Source organism: Schistocerca nitens, chromosome 3, assembly GCF_023898315.1.
Source record: "Schistocerca nitens isolate TAMUIC-IGC-003100 chromosome 3, iqSchNite1.1, whole genome shotgun sequence".
In the NCBI taxonomy this organism is placed as follows: domain Eukaryota; kingdom Metazoa; phylum Arthropoda; class Insecta; order Orthoptera; family Acrididae; genus Schistocerca; species Schistocerca nitens.
Window position 1 is genome coordinate 190,713,777 of NC_064616.1, and position 16,545 is coordinate 190,730,321.

The 16,545-nt window shown below is 45.2% G+C and overlaps 1 pseudogene; it reads left to right on the forward strand.

Annotated features, from left to right (window-relative positions):
• The window catches only part of LOC126249142 (myosin-2 essential light chain-like), a 109,081-nt pseudogene extending 102,257 nt beyond the window's left edge, over positions 1–6,824 (forward strand).
• The last annotated feature ends 9,721 nt before the right edge of the window (positions 6,825–16,545 follow it).

Sequence of the window (16,545 nt, forward strand, 5' to 3'; positions counted from 1 at the left end):
AATGGCTCTGAGCACTATGGGACTTAACTTCTGAGGTCATCAGTCCCCTAGAACTTAGAACTACTTAAACCTAACTAACCTAAGGACAGCGCACACATCCATGCCCGAGGCAGAATTCGAACCTACGACCGTAGCGGTCGCTCGGTTCCAGACTGTAGCGCCTAGAACCGCTCGGCCACCCCGGCCGGCCAACATGCAGAATGGACCGCTCAGGATTGGCATCACGTTCTCTTCACCGATGAGTATCGCATATGCCTTGACCCAGACAATCGTCGGAGACCTGTTTGGAGGCAACCCGGTCAGGCTGAACGCCTTAAACCCAATGTCCAGCGAATGCAGCAAGGTGAAGGTTCCCTGATGTTTTGGGGTGGCATTACGTGGGGCCGACTTACGCTACTGGTGGTCATGGAAGGCGCCGTAACGGCTGCACGGTACGTGAATGCCATCCTCCGACCGATAGTGCAACTATATCGGCAGCATATTGGTGAGGCATTCTTCTTCATGGATGACAATTCGTGCCCCCATCGAGTACATCTTGTGAATGACTTCCTTTAGGATAATGACATCGCTCGACTAGCGTGGCCAGCATGTTCTCCAGACATGAACCCTATCGAACATGCCTGGCATAGTTTGAAAAGGGCACTTTATGGACGACGTGACCCACCAGCCACTCTGATGGATCTACGCCGTTTCACCATTGAGGAGTGGGACAATCTGGACCAACAGTGCCTTGATGACCTTGTGGATAGTGTGCCACAACGAATACAGGCATGCATCAGTGCATGAGGACGTTCAAATGGGTATTAGATGTACCAGTGAGTACAGCAGTCTGGTCCACCACCTCTAAAGGTTTTGCTGTATGGTGGTACAACATGCAATGTGTGGTTTCCATCAGCAATATAAATGACGGAAATGATGTTTATGTTGATCACTGTTCCAATTTTCTGTACAGGTTCCGGAACCCTCGGAACTGAGGTGATGCAAAACTTTTTTTGATGTATGTATTTTAAACGAACACCCAACATGTGTGAAGCTGAATTCCACATTTTCAGATGTCATACTTTTTTTTTTTTTTTTTTTTTTTTTTTTTTTTTTTACATAGAGACTCCAGAAAGTAAGTCACACATGTCGTCCAACGCTAAAGCCATCGCACTAAAGGAATGGCGCATTGTCAGAAGAGAGTGTATGTTCCTGGTTTCCTGCAGATACAGTTCTGCTGCGGTATGTATGACAGGTGCGTCACAGTGTGTGGCTGAAATGACGCAGCAACTGGAAACGCATCCGAAATACGCAGGGCACTACGATTCTTGTGGAGAAAAAACATCTAAATGCACACAGATTCACCATGAAATTCTGGCGGTATGTGGACCAGACGCAATGTCGCTTCCAGACGTAGTGAAATGGTGCCAACTGTTTGACCAAGACGCGAGTGATGCTGAAGCGCCTTACACTAAAGATCTTGCACCATGTGATTTCCATCCTTTTGGCAAACTGGTAGGGAAAGAGATTTTCCAACGACGAGGACGTTCGCAGAACGGTTCTCGAGTGGCTCCATGACCGAGGAGCGGTTTTCTTTCGTTGAGGAATAAACGAGTGGTAGAACAGAATTTCAAATCAAACACCTTTCAGCCGTCTAATTTCCAATCTGTTATTTCATTTTGCTACGAGTTTTGGCAATCTACTACACCATCTTCATCCCCCTGACAGACGGGTAGCAAGATTCCAACCTCGGTTGCAGTCAAAATAGGGGCCAGTATTCATAGAGGTATCTGAAGATTTCTGCTTGATACAGCGATCGCTTCAACCATCTGCCAACTGAACAGACTATGAGGTTGCAAATGAGGTTGCAAGTCAGGTTTGCTTTAAACACATGTTGTAACGGTCGTGAGCGTTAGCTACCTTTGAGATGGGACGTGGTGAGCTGATGTTAGTCAAGAACGCCTTTAAGGCGACAAAGACGCCATTATAAACAGCTGAATGAGTCTGAACGAAGTCGTGCAATAACGCTAGAAGAAACTGGATGTTCCTTCTGTGATACTGCAGAAAGACATGGCAGGAATGTAGCCACTGTGAATGATTGTTGGCGGCGGTGGTCACGAGAATGCAAGATCGCAAGAAGACAGGGCGGTCACGTGGCACTACCAAGATGGAAGACCATCGTGTTCGGCGTATGGCACTGGCGCATGGTATTGCATCTGAGCAGCAGTTGGCACCACAGTGACACAACGAAATGGAACAAATTGGTTACTTCAAGGACAGCACTGAACCAGGCATCCTGTAACATGAATTCCACAGACTCCAAACCACCGCCATTTGCGACTTCAGCTGTGTCAAGCGGGAGCTCACTGGATGGCAGGATGGAGGTGTATCGTATTTTCTGATGAAAGCTGATCCTGCCTCCGATCCACCGTGGCCGTGTGTTGGTTAAGAGGAGGCCAGATGAGGCGTGCATCCGAACTGTCTGCGTGGTAGACACACTGAATCTACACGTGGAGTTATGGCCTGGGGTGCGATTTCGTGTGACCGCAGGAGCGCTCTCGTGGTTATCCCACACACCCTGACTGAAAATTTGTTCGTGAATCTGGTGATTTGACGTGTTGTGTTGCCATTGCTGGGGCTGTTTTCCAACAGGATATCGCTCGCCCACATACCGCTGTTGTATCCAAAATACTCTACATATGTTGACACGTTGCCGAGGCCTGCGCGATCACCAGATCTGTCTCCAATCCAGCACATATGAGACATCATCGGGCGACAACTCCAGCGTCACCCAGAAACAGCATTAACCGTACCCGTATTGACGCACCAAGTGCAACAGGCATGGAATTCCATCCCACAAACTGACATCCGGGAGCTGTACAACACAATGCATCCACGTTTTCATCCTTGCATTCAACATTCTAGCGTTTACACCGGTTAGTAATGTACCAGCATTTCACATTTGCAATGGCTTATCTCACGCTTTCATGAACCTGTGATCTTGCAATGTTAACTACTTAAATATGTTACCTAGACAAATTTAGCCGAATTTTCATCTACATCTGCATCCATACTCCGCAAGCCACCTGACGGTGTGTGGCGGAGGATACCTTGAGTACCTCTATCGGTTCTCCCTTCTATTCCAGTCTCGTATTGTTCGTGGAAGGAAGGATTGTCGGTATGCCTCTGTGTGGGCTCTAATCTCTCTGACTTTATCCTCATGGTCTCTTCACGAGATATACGTAGGAGGGAACAATATACTGTTTGACTCCTCGGTGAGCCGGCCGGGGTGGCCGAGCGGTTCTAGTCGCTACAGTCTGGAACCGGGCGACCGCTACGGTCGCAGGTTCGAATCCTGCCTCTGGCATGGATGTGTGTGATGTCCTTAGGTTAGTTAGGTTTAAGTAGTTTTAAGTTCTAGGGGACTGATGACCTCAGGTGATAAGTCCCATAGTGCTCAGAGCCATTTGACTCCTCGGTGAAGGTATGTTCTCGAAACTTCAACTAAAGCCCGTACCGAGCTACTGAGCGTCTCTCCTGCAGAGTCTTCCACTGGAGTTTATCTATCATCTCCGTAACGCTTTCGCGATTACTAAATGATCCTGTAACGAAGGGCGCTGCTCTCCGCTGGATCTTCTTTATCTCTTCTATCAACCCAATCTGGTACGGATCCCACACTGGTGAGCAGTATTCAAGCAGAGTCGAGCAAGTGTACTGTATCCTACTTCCTTTGTGTTCAGACTGCATTTCCTTAGAATTCTTCCAATGAATCTCAGTCTGGCATCTGCTTTACCGACGATCAACTTTATATTACTCTACATTACTTATTTTTTGATACTGCGATTTTTTCAGTAAGTTTACTTTCAAATGACGTTACTGTAGCTATAAGACTGCAGTCCATCTGAAGGGTACTTCTGAATTATTACTTAAAAGTACGTATCTGGCACTGCTTAGAATTCCAGTTACGCTGATGCCTTATGGTGTGACTAGGACGTGGAAAGTAGTAAATTAAATATATTGCGCAGGTTTTGTATTTGACAGTATGGGATGTTCGGTTTACATACACCACAGAATTATGATGTAAATAACACAGGAAGCTAGATTAAAGGTAAATTTATTAAATGAAGTACTTTTCAAGAAATTTGTGGCCTAAAGTGACGTAAAGTTCGAGGGACACGCGAGCCAAGATTTTATTCGCATCTGAAATATCACTGCCGTGGTTTGCGATACATCTAAAACACACTACATACAAAACAACTTCCCAGTAGTGTTAAGCTTTGCACTGTTTTCATTTGGTTCATTGTTGTCACATGTGTTAACCATTCTTGCAGTACCATAGCTCCTAATAATGCTTTGTACTGTTTTGACTCAGTTTATTGCAGTCGCCTGAGTTTATAGTTCTTACAGTATCATAGCTGCTAATAATGCTTGTAACTGGTGTCCGAAATCTCAAAAGAGTGAATGTTAAAGAGCAATTGTAAACCTGTGAAAATGGGAGCAGTGGTTTTGAGTAATTAACTTGCCCTGCTGAATAGAGGAATTCTTCCCTCTCCCATTTTTTTTATTTTTTAGGGCGGCTCTGCGTTCTCTTTTATCTCTGCGCGCACGCGCGTATGAGAGCCGGCACTAAACAGTTTCTGGGCTGCTCGTCCCTTTGTATATGAGGCTTATTGTCCCTCACGTTCCTGCTTTTGAAAGAACAAAGAAGTTATTTCACGTAAGCAGAGTGAAACTGGAACAATTTCCAGAGACCAGTTGCGGGAGAAAACCGTAGCTGCGAGCAACTGTGCTAAATGCAACGTTTGAGAGCTAAAAAGTTGAGAGACTTCCTGAAACTACATCTTCGCTGCTGTCTGCGCTACAGACGCCACTCAAATTACAGGTAGAGAGGAAGATGCAGAAAAAAACCAAGTATTGCAGTTAATACAATTCTCGAGCCTGTAACATCAGACGGGTCATAATGTACTGATAAACGCATAATTGTTAATACAATAAAAACTTTGCAAAACATCGTAATTTTTCTAATTGATTCACTTTTATTACCATAAATAGTTTGGTATGATGTGTTTCAGCTGCGCTAAGATCTTCATATGCCTGTTCTCTAGTAGATTACTTTCTATGTATACACCTGTTTCAAGTAGTATACTTTTGCTCGGGGAGCAAAGAAGTGTAAACTACACAAAAAAATTTTAATAACACGCGAGCACCTGACGACAGCAGCATGCTTCTGAAACTCCTAGTACAAAATACTTCTGGTAATAAAAGTGATTGAAGTAGGAAACATGCAACACTCACTTGAAGAAAGCCAGCATCCACCCAAGACACGTTTCGGGCATTCTTTCATCTTCAGTTGGCGTCGCACACTTACTTCTGCGTCAGCGTAATATTTAATCGACTGCACTTTGAACGCTGTATTTGCCTTTTGTTCTGTAATATACAGCTTCTTTTCCCGCATTTACATGCATAGCACAAACACTTTGAGGGTCACTCATTAAGTGACGCAGCGCAGCACAAAATAGTTTTTTACAAAACTGTGGCTGGTTGTTGTAGTTCTTCAATATGAGTGCAAAGATTATGACGACCCAGTTCTCCAGATGTGTTATTTGTTTAATTTAAGAAAACCAACATATTTCGGGAAGACATTATCCCGTTGTCAAGTTCTTAAAAGTATTGTGCCATTAGGTACAGCCAAAACTATGCAAGCAGCAATAAAGCATTGTCAAACATATAAGACTTTCAACTATCCATGTCACGGTATAACGATAGTAAATACTGTTGGTTCTTACCACACTTAGAGAAATTCAAAATTTCAGAGTAGTGTTTACGTCTGACAGTGCATTTTTGCTGCTTGAATGTTTTGAGCTGTATCTAATAGCTTAAAACTTTTATGAACTTGAGGATCGGATCACGTAAACCCGAAAAATGATGTATTTTTAAATTAAATAAATCACACATCTCGACAATGGGGCGTCATAATCGCTGTAATCATATCGTGATACAGTTTATTGTACTATGGCTTCACATCAGATAACGTATTTCTTCGAGTCATGGATCACAACCACCATTAATACTGGTAAATTAATAGAATGGGTAGATTTAATTGCTGACTAATATCCTGCTGCCTTCTGCCATGATAGACAAGGAACAGTTTTGGGGATAAATTAATGGGGCGAGAGCCATTACAGCCAGTGACAAAGGCGTAACATATCACGTATACCTCTGGTCGTATTTATTTATGAACGTTACAAACAGGAAAAAAACATATTCAAGTCAGGGAAAACCTTAAAGTTACTGTGCTTTTTTCAAATAGCAATTTCCGTTGTGTGAGCATTCTTGAAAGAAGCATTCTTGAAAGAAGCTGTGATAGCAGATAGGCGGAACGGTTTCTTATACAGAGGACCAGCTGGCCGAATTTCAAGAGGCATTCCAGCTGTTTGACTCCCGTGGTGATGGCAAAATCCACGTGAGTCAGATAGGTGATGTTCTGCGTGCTTTGGGACAGAATCCAACAGAATCAGACGTCAAGAAATTCACCCAGCAACATAAGCCAGATGAAAGAATAAGTTTTGAGGTATTTCTGCCAATTTATCAAGCTATTTCAAAGAACCGCACTTCAGACACTGCAGATGATTTCATCGAAGGGTTGAGGCATTTTGATAAAGATGGGAATGGATATTTCATCAGCTGAATTGCGTCATTTATTGTCAACTTTAGGTGAAAAACTGACAGATGAAGTTGAGGAACTACTTGCTGGTCAGGAAGATTCTCAAGGAAATATTAATTATGAAGAATTTGTTCGTATGGTTATGTGCGGTTGAGATATAACATCAGTTGCTTATTCGGTTAACTACCGGGCGCTGATAACCTCGCTGTTGTGCGCCCTAAAACACTAATAATAATAATCATCGGTTAACTACTTCAAGTGTGAATCATAACAATAACCTTAATAATAATTATAACATCAATAGTGTTAATACCATGAGTAATAAGTTTTGGAGCATCAGCTGAGGATGAACAACGCTAGGTTAGAATGTTACCTCCTTTACTGATGCTGAAATCTCGCTACGAATCATACCCTCTTCCACGCGAGTTCATTTGTTCCTCTGGAATCACGTCAGAGGTGACACTTGAAGAAGAAGAATTGCTTTCGTTCTCCCGACTTCGCCGCCAGATTCGCTGGTCTGGCGAAACGCATCGGCAAAGGAAAACGGCGAGGAATCCGATGGCGAAGCGAAGCTTCCCTGTGATGCGGCTAACGAAGCCGCCGACAGCTGTGCCCTGCTAAGTGCTCGTTCGCCTGATGTTAATCCGCCGCCCAACTGCCGAACAAGCACTGCCAACTCGACGCGTCACTCCTTTCATTTAAAGGAGCGGAAAACTTGTTTGGCTGTAGTCTGGCTGATAGAGGCCGGCAGCGAAGTCTCCACGGAGCGAGCGCGCGTCATTAATCTCTTCAGACTCCTTCAGGCAGCTGCTCGCGCCACGGAGCTCTGTTTGTACTGCCTCCGCAACGAGTGCCAAACAATGCTGTACAAAGTAACCTCTATTAGGAGGGCGTATATGTATTAAATAAGTTTACCTTCAATTCGGTCACCATGAACAAGTGGCAAGTTACTTATCCCCATTAACTGGAAAAATTAGCTAGGTACGAACAGGACTCGCACACTGAAGGGTTCGTAGAAACTTACGAGGGCTGTTCGGAAAGTAAGGTCCGACCGGTCGCGAAATGAAAACCACAGTGAGAAGCAAACATTTTTTTATTCACAACAGTTAGCCACACCTTCCAGCTACCTCTATAAATAGTGGCCGTTCCGACTCAAACATTTGTCGTGGCGTTGATCAAAATTTCCAGTACCCTCGTCACGTATTTGAATAAGCATGTCTATACCAGTTTCTTTGCCGAAAAGGTTGTTAAAAGGAAGCAATATCAGTTGCATCATGGATTCATTGGTTTATGGTTTAATGTTGGGAACCACTGCTCTACAGTCTGTGTGATTTTTGACCTTAAAGGTTTGGGACGTCCTGCAAAGCATACTAGCAGATTTGTGAAGTATACTTGCTTGGATCTAAAACGAAGAGTCTTGTCTGCAGGAACAGATGGACGAAATAAATATAATAAACAAATACACTATTGCCCATTAAAATTTCTACACCAAGAAGATGACGTGCTACAGACGCGAAACTTAACCGCCAGGAATAACATGCTGTGATATGCAAATGCTTAGCTTTTCAGAGCATTCACACAAGATTAGCGCCGGTGGCAACACCTACAACGTGCTGACATGAGGAAAGTTTCCAACCGCTTTCTCATACACAAACAGCAGTTGACCGACGTTGCCTGGTGAAACGTTGTTGTGATGCCTAGTGCGTATCGTCACGTTTCCGACTTTGATAAAGGTCGGATTGTAGCCATCCGCGATTGCGGTTTATCGTATCGCGACATTGCTGCTCGCATTGGTCGAGATCCAATGACTGTTAGCAGAATATGGAATCGGTGCGTTCAGGAGGGTAATACGGAACGGATCCCAACGGCCTCGTATCACTATTAGTCGAGATGACAGGCATCTTATCCGCATGGGTGTAACGGATCGTGGAGCCCCGTCTCGATCCCTAAGTCAACAGATGGGGACGTTTGCAAAACAACAACCATCTGCACGAACAGTTCGACGTTTGCAGCAGCATGGACTATCAGCTCGGAGACCGTGTCTGCGGTTACCCTTGATGGTGCATCACAGACAGGAGCGCCTGCGATGGTGTGCTCAACGACGAACCTGGGTGCACGAATGACAAAACGTAATTTTTTCGGATAATCCAGGTTCTGTTTACAGCATCATGATGGTTGCATCCGCGTTTGACGACATCGCGGTGAAGGCACATTGGAAGCGTGTAATCGTCATCGCCATACTGGCGTATCACCCGGCGTGATGGTAATGGGTGCCATTGGTTACACGTCTCGGTCACCTCTTGTTCGCATTGACGGCACTTTGAACAGTGGACGTTACATTTCAGATGTGTTACGACCCGTGGATCTAACCTTCATTCGATCTCTGCGAAACCCTACATTTCAGCAGGATAATGCACGACAGCATGTTGCAGGTCCTGTACGGGCCTTTCTGGATACAGAAAATGTTCGACTGCTGCCCTGGCCAGCACATTCTCCAGATCTCTCACCAATTGAAAACGTCTGGTCAATGGCGGCCGAGCAACTGGCTCGTCACAATACGCCAGTCACTACTCTTGACGAAGTGTGGTATCGTGTTGAAGCTGCATGGGCAGCTGTACCTGTATACGCCATCCAAGCTCTGTTTGACTCAATGCCCAGGCGAATCAAGGCCGTTATTACGGCCAGAGGTGGTTGTTCTGGTACTGATTTCTCAGGATCTATGCACTCAAATTGAGTGAAAATGTAATCACATGTCAGTTCTAGTACAATATACAGGGTGTTTCAAAAATGACCGGTATATTTGAAACGGCAATAAAAACTAAACGAGCAGCGATAGAAATACACCGTTTGTTGCAATATGCTTGGGACAACAGTACATTTTCAGGCGGACAAACTTTCGAAATTACAGTAGTTAAAATTTTCAACAACAGATGGCGCTGCAAGTGATGTGAAAGATATAGAAGACAACGCAGTCTGTGGGTGCGCCATTCTGTACGTCGTCTTTCTGCTGTAAGCGTGTGCTGTAGACAACATGGTTTATTCCTTAGAACAGAGGATTTTTCTGGTGTTGGAATTCCACCGCCTAGAACACAGTGTTGTTGCAACAAGACGAGGTTTTCAACGGAGGTTTAATGCAACCAAAGGACCGAAAAGCGATACAATAAAGGATCTGTTTGAAAAATTTCAACGGACTGGGAACGTGACGGATGTACGTGCTGGAAAGGTAGGGCGACCGCGTACGGCAACCACAGAGGGCAACGCGCAGCTAGTGCAGCAGGTGATCCAACAGCGGCCTCGGGTTTCCGTTCGCCGTGTTGCAGCTGCGGTCCAAATGACGCCAACGTCCACGTATCGTCTCATGCGCCAGAGTTTACACCTCTATCCATACAAAATTCAAACGCGGCAACCCCTCAGCGCCGCTACCATTGCTGCACGAGAGACATTCGCTAACGATATAGTGCACAGGATTGATGACGGCGATATGCATGTGGGCAGCATTTGGTTTACTGACGAAGCTTATTTTTACCTGGACGGCTTCGTCAATAAACAGAACTGGCGCATATGGGGAACCGAAAAGCCCCATGTTGGCAGTCCCATCGTCCCTGCATCCTCAAAAAGTACTGGTCTGGGCCGCCATGTCTTCCAAAGGAATCATTGGCCCATTTTTCAGATCCGAAACGATTACTGCACACGCTATCTGGACATTCTTCGTGAATTTGTGGCGGTACAAACTGCCTTAGACGACACTGCGAACACCTCGTGGTTTATGCAAGATGGTGCCCGGCCACATCGCACGGCCGACGTCTTTAATTTCCTGAATGAATATTTCGATGATCGTGTGATTGCTTTGGGCTATCCGAAACATACAGGAGGCGGCATGGATTGGCCTCCCTATTCGCCAGACATGCACCCCTGTGACTTCTTTCTGTGGGGACACTTGAAAGACCAGGTGTACCGCCAGAATCCAGAAACAATTGAACAGCTGAAGCAGTACATCTCATCTGCATGTGAAGCCATTCCGCCAGACACGTTGTCAAAGGTTTCGGGTAATTTCATTCAGAGACTACGCCATATTATTGCTACGCATGGTGGATATGTGGAAAATATCGTACTATAGAGTTTCCCAGACCGCAGCGCCATCTGTTGTTGAAAATTGTAACTACTGTAATTTCGAAAGTTTGTCTGCCTGAAAATGTACTGTTGTCCCAAGCACATTGCAACAAACGGTGTATTTCTATCGCTGCTCCTTTAGTTTTTATTGCCGTTTCAAATATACCGGTCATTTTTGAAACACCCTGTATTTGTCCAATGAATACCCGTTTATCATCTGCATTTCTTCTTGGTGTAGCAATTTTAATGGCTCCTTGAAGAGGGAGATATTCCGAGACAGGGTGTCAACTACTTATGAGGAAATGAACTAGCTATAGAGTGTTAAGATGGTGTTAACATGAGATCAAATTTCCCTTCACAGATGTCTATTTTTCTAGATAATATTTCTGTATTTTGCTCTAGCTGTCTCTTCTGGTCTTTGGTCATAGATATAGATTATTGTACTCAGTCGTAGCTTCCGGATAGTGCTCAAGAATATTCATGTTCCATGTGATTTAGAATTCTACTCAGACTTGGACTGTAGACTATGTCAGCAGTGGGCATGAGAAAGCTGAAGTAACAGGCGAAACACAAGGACGAAAAGAACTGTTCGTACTGCAGTGAGATACTTAGAAAACATTGACATCAGGATGAGAGATGTAATAATATACAAAGCTTACGCTCTAAGAAAATCTCTTTTTTGTAATATAAGCACATGTTAACACGTTCATGCACAACATTAGAATTGAGAAGCAAAATATATCAACTGAAACCCGTGGAAAGTTGCATTTTTGAGTGAAAATGTGTTCTGCTGGTATGCTTTAGAAGCACGGATCCCTGAAGATCAACAGTTCCGCTGGAGGAAATCCTGCTCTAGAGGCTTTTTTACATTGCTGTTGACTCCGCTCACGCTAATACTCATCTGAAATAAACATTAGCTTTTTGAAGAGGCCAAGGCTCTCGGATTTCCTTCGACAGACCTATTGTGAAAAAATTGCTTTGTCCTATCTTCCCAGCCTTAGCAGTCTCTCGACCTGCTATCTCTGTGTCATCCAGATGTACTTGTAAAGCGTGTACTCGACTGGCGCAGCAGTTATGAGGAGTAGATTAGTGTGTAACGTCCCGTCGACAACGAGGTGATTAGTGACGGAGCACAAGCTCGGATTAGGGAGGGATGGGAAAGGAAATCGGCCGTGCCCTTTCAAAGGAACCATCTTCGCATTTGTCTAAAGCGATTTAGGGAAATCATGGAAAACCTAAATCTGGATGGCCGGACGTGGATTTGAACCGCCGTCCTCCCGAATGCAAGTCCAGTGTGCTAATCACTGCGCCCCCCTCCCCCACCACCCCCTCAAATGTAGTTTTTTGTTGTTAGATGCAAAATTTTTTTGTCAGTTCGAAGCGGCTTCCACTCTGAAAACCTTTTAATGAAGGATAATTTCTACAAAACAAATAACGCATTGTAAGCATAAAACTACTTTCACGGACACTTCTTGTCATATTCCAAGGAGCCCTCTGTTACTGGTCCTTCAGTGGACGGCTATTTGATTGTTAATTTGACGTTTCACCAGCACGAATGACTGGCAAGCTCAAAGAATTATCCTGCCTTTTTCAGACCATCATAAACACTGGCGTACAACTCTCTTATGACGCCAGCTGTCCTTGCTGGGCGAAACGCCAGATTGTCACTCAAATGGCCGTCGGCGCAAGAACCCTAAACAGACGACTCCATGCATTCTACATCTACATCTACATTTATACACCGCAAGGCACCCAACGGTGTGTGGCGGAGGACATTTTACGTGCCACTGTCATTATCTCCCTTTCCTGTTCCAATCACATTATATGAAATAAGAAGTGCTCAGTGACATAGCTGTTACTTTCAAAACACTACTCAGTGGTTCAGAGGAATCTTATCCAGAAGTTTATTTTGTGCCACAGTCTGCCTCCGTGGCTCAGTTCTTACCGTGCTATGCGAAACGCCCGGCTTGATTATCGGTATTGCCAAAAGTTTGGAACTGGTTGCACTCCGCTTCGTGATGCCAACTGAGGAGCCACTTGGATGATAAGTAGCGGATCCAAAGTCAAGGAAGCCGACGACGGCCAGGAGAGACGTCTGCTGACCCCATGCTCCTCCAAAACGCATCCAATGACGCCACTGGCGCATGATTACACGGCTGTCGGTCCGTTGTTTGGCCCATCACGGTCAAAACGCGGAGATCTACTTACTTACTTATGTACTATAATCTCATTACCTAGATCCTAAAATAGGCATTAACATTTCTCTTATAACAGCTTTCAATCCGTGTGGATTGCTATTGAAAAAGTATGATGCCGAGTGCAACACACCTTGTGAACAATAGCAACACAGCTCACTTGTCTTTTGTATGCTGATGGGTGATATCATTTCTGTTCAAACATTTATGTTGTTGGCCACATATCTCATAAGTAGATAGATCTATTGCTATGTCAGTGTAAGACTCCCAAGTCTGTTACTTGGAGGTCTAAACTTTATGAATTAATACCATATATGGAAGACCCGCCTTTAGGCTAAAAACATACTTACCGGTTGAACCGAGTTGCCCCAAAATATTTTCCAGTATGGTATCAAAGAATAAAAGTATGCGAAGTAAGCGAGTTCCCGTGGTGGCACTAGTGCTCGCTCCGGTCAGTATGGTAATCGCTTTCGATGGTAGTGTAAAATCTGATCAATCTTCATTCAAAAGCAGTTGTTAAAACAATCTCTTTAAATTTGATATTGATCGGTAGAATGCAAATAGCGAATCACCGCGCGGTGGAACAGAAATGCTCACTCGACGCAACTGCTATAGGTGGTCGGTTACTGCGAGTGCGTGTGTACAATGAAGCTAACTGGCGAGAGGGGCCATTCCGTAAACAGCAGAGAACAGAGCTAACCGCTTGTCGGGCCCTCCTGGAATGACTAATGAGGCGAGTGTGTCAGCTGGCAGGCGCCCCATTCTCTCCCCCATGCGCACCTGACGGCTTCGACTCAGGGAACCAAGTGTCACGGATCCTGCACTGTCAATACTTACTTCTCGTTTTCGGAAGAGTCGCTCATTTGATGAAATTTGAAGAGAGGCATTAATACCTGGGAGCCACATCAGGGCAATACGGAATTGGTTAAAACCCGTCATCTTAAACTTGTCAAGATATCTCGAATTTTCGTTTAAGTACATCATGAAAAAAAATGGTTCAAATGGCTCTGAGCACTATGGGACTCAACTGCTGAGGTCAGGCCGGCCGAAGTGGCCGTGCGGTTACAGGCGCTGCAGTCTGGAACCGCAAGACCGCTACGGTCGCAGGTTCGAATCCTGCCTCGGGCATGGATGTTTGTGATGTCCTTAGGTTAGTTAGGTTTAACTAGTTCTAAGTTCTAGGGGACTAATAACCTCAGCAGTTGAGTCCCATAGTGCTCAGAGCCATTTGATGCACGTCGTCCTCGCAGCTGGCGCTTCTTTTTTTGCTGGTTTGTCATTGACAGCAGATGTTGACCCACTCATTTTTGTTTTTTGCTGCCTTTTGGCGGATTTCTCTGCGTAAGCGACTCATTATTACGCTCTTCTTTAGCCGGTCGTGCACCAAGCAGAATTGAATTTCCCAAAATGGTTCAAATGGCTCTGAGCACTATGCGACTTAACTTCTGCGGTCATGAGTCGCCTAGAACTTAGAACTAATTAAACCTAACTAACCTAAGAACATCACACACATCCATGCCCGAGGCAGGATTCGAACCTGCGACCGTAGCGGCGCGCGGTTCCAGACTGTAGCGCCAATTTCCCAAAAAAATCCTTCCTTGCCATTTTTTTTCAGATTTATTGCTTCTAAAAGTTGCAAAGCTGTTGATTCCAGCCGGCCGGTGTGGGTAAGCGGTTCTAGGCGCTTCAGTCTGGAACCACGCGACCGCTACGGTAGCAGGTTTGAATCATGCCTCGGGCATGGATGTGTGTGATGTCCTTAGGTTAGTTAGGTTCAAGTAGTTCTAAGTTCTAGGGGACTGATGATCTCAGATGTTAAGTCCCATAGTGTTCAGAGCCATCTGAACCATCTGTTGATTCGAGCTAGATCAATTATGCGAAAGAATATCATCAGAGGCCATCTATTACACTTCCTTACAGTTGAGTATGTGGCACACAACTTGTCCACTACATCAACAACCCCTTTGTGTCGTTGTAAAATGTGATTATATTTTGTTTCTTGTTTTCACTGGAGGCAGAGTACTGACGTATCTTCAAGGTGCATAGAAGAAATTATCAGTACATTTGTATTTTTCTTTGGAGCATTTGAGAATAAAGTGAAGTCATTTTGAAAGCCAAATATTGTGGTTTTCACATCTTTCTTCTTAGCCACAAATTGGGGAGAAATCTGTCACTTGTTCTTCTTCAGCTGCCGACATACATCGGGTTTTCCTCCAAAAACCTTTGGACGAGAGGAATACTAGAATACCAGTTATCTCCAGTTATGTTCGTACCTGATTTGAACGTGGTGCTATAGTCGGCACACGAACGATAGGACACAGCATCTCCGAGGTAGCGATGAAGTGGGAAATTTCCCGTACGACCACTTCACGAGTGTACGGGGAATATTAGGTATCCGGTGAAACATCAAATCTTCGACATCGCTGCGGCCAGAAAAATATCCTGCAAGAAAGGGACAAACGACGACTGAAAACAATCGTTCAACGTGACAGAAGTGCAACCCTTCCGCAAGCTGCTACAGATCCCAATGCTGGGTCACCAACATGTGTCAGCGTGCAAACCATTCAACGAAACATCATCGATATGGGCTTTCGGAGCCGAAGGCCAACTCGTGTACCCTTGATGACTGCACAAAACAAAGCTTTATGCCTCGCCCGGGCCCGTCAACACCGACATTGGACTGTTGACTGGAAATATGTTGCCTGGTCAGATGATTCTTGTTTCAAATTGTATTGAGTGTATGGACGTGTACGGATATGGAGACAACCTCATGAATCCATGGACCCTGCATGTCAACAGGGGACTGCTCTGTAATGGTATGGGTCGTGTGAAGTTGGAGTAATGTGGGACCCCTGATACGTCTAGATAGAATGTGACAGGTGACACTTACGTAAGCATCCTGTCTGATCACCTGCACCCATTCATGTCCGACGGACTTGTGCTGTTCCAGCAGGACAATGTGACACCGAACACTTTCAGAATTGCTACAGAGTGGCTCCAGGAAATCATCTGAGTTTAAACACTTCCGGTGGCCACCCAACTCTTCACGCATGAAAATTATTGAGCATATCTGGGATGATTTGCAACGTATTGTCCAGAAGATATCTCTACCCCCTTGTACCCTTACGGATTTAAGGACAGCCCAGCAGGGTTCGTGGTGTCAGTTCCCTCCAGCACTACTTCAGACATTGGTTCAAATGGCTCTGAGCACTATGGGACTTAACTTCTAAGCTCATCAGTCCCCTTGAACTTAGAACTACTTAAACCTAACTAACCTAAGGACATCACACACATCCATGCCCGAGAAAGGATTCGAACCTGCGACCGTAGCGGTCACGCGGTTCCAGACTGTAGCACCTAGAACCGCACGGGCACCCCGGCCGGCACTTCAGACATTGATCGGGTCCATGCCACGTCGTGTTGCGGCACTTTTGCGTGCTCGCGGTGGCCCTACACGATATTAGGCAGGTGTACCAGTTTCTTTGCCTCTACAGTGTAAATTACGGTCGCCCGCAGAATCTGGGACGGCCGGCCGCGGTGGTCTAGCGGTTCTGGCGCTGCAGTCCGGAACCGCGGGACTGCTACGGTCGCAGGTTC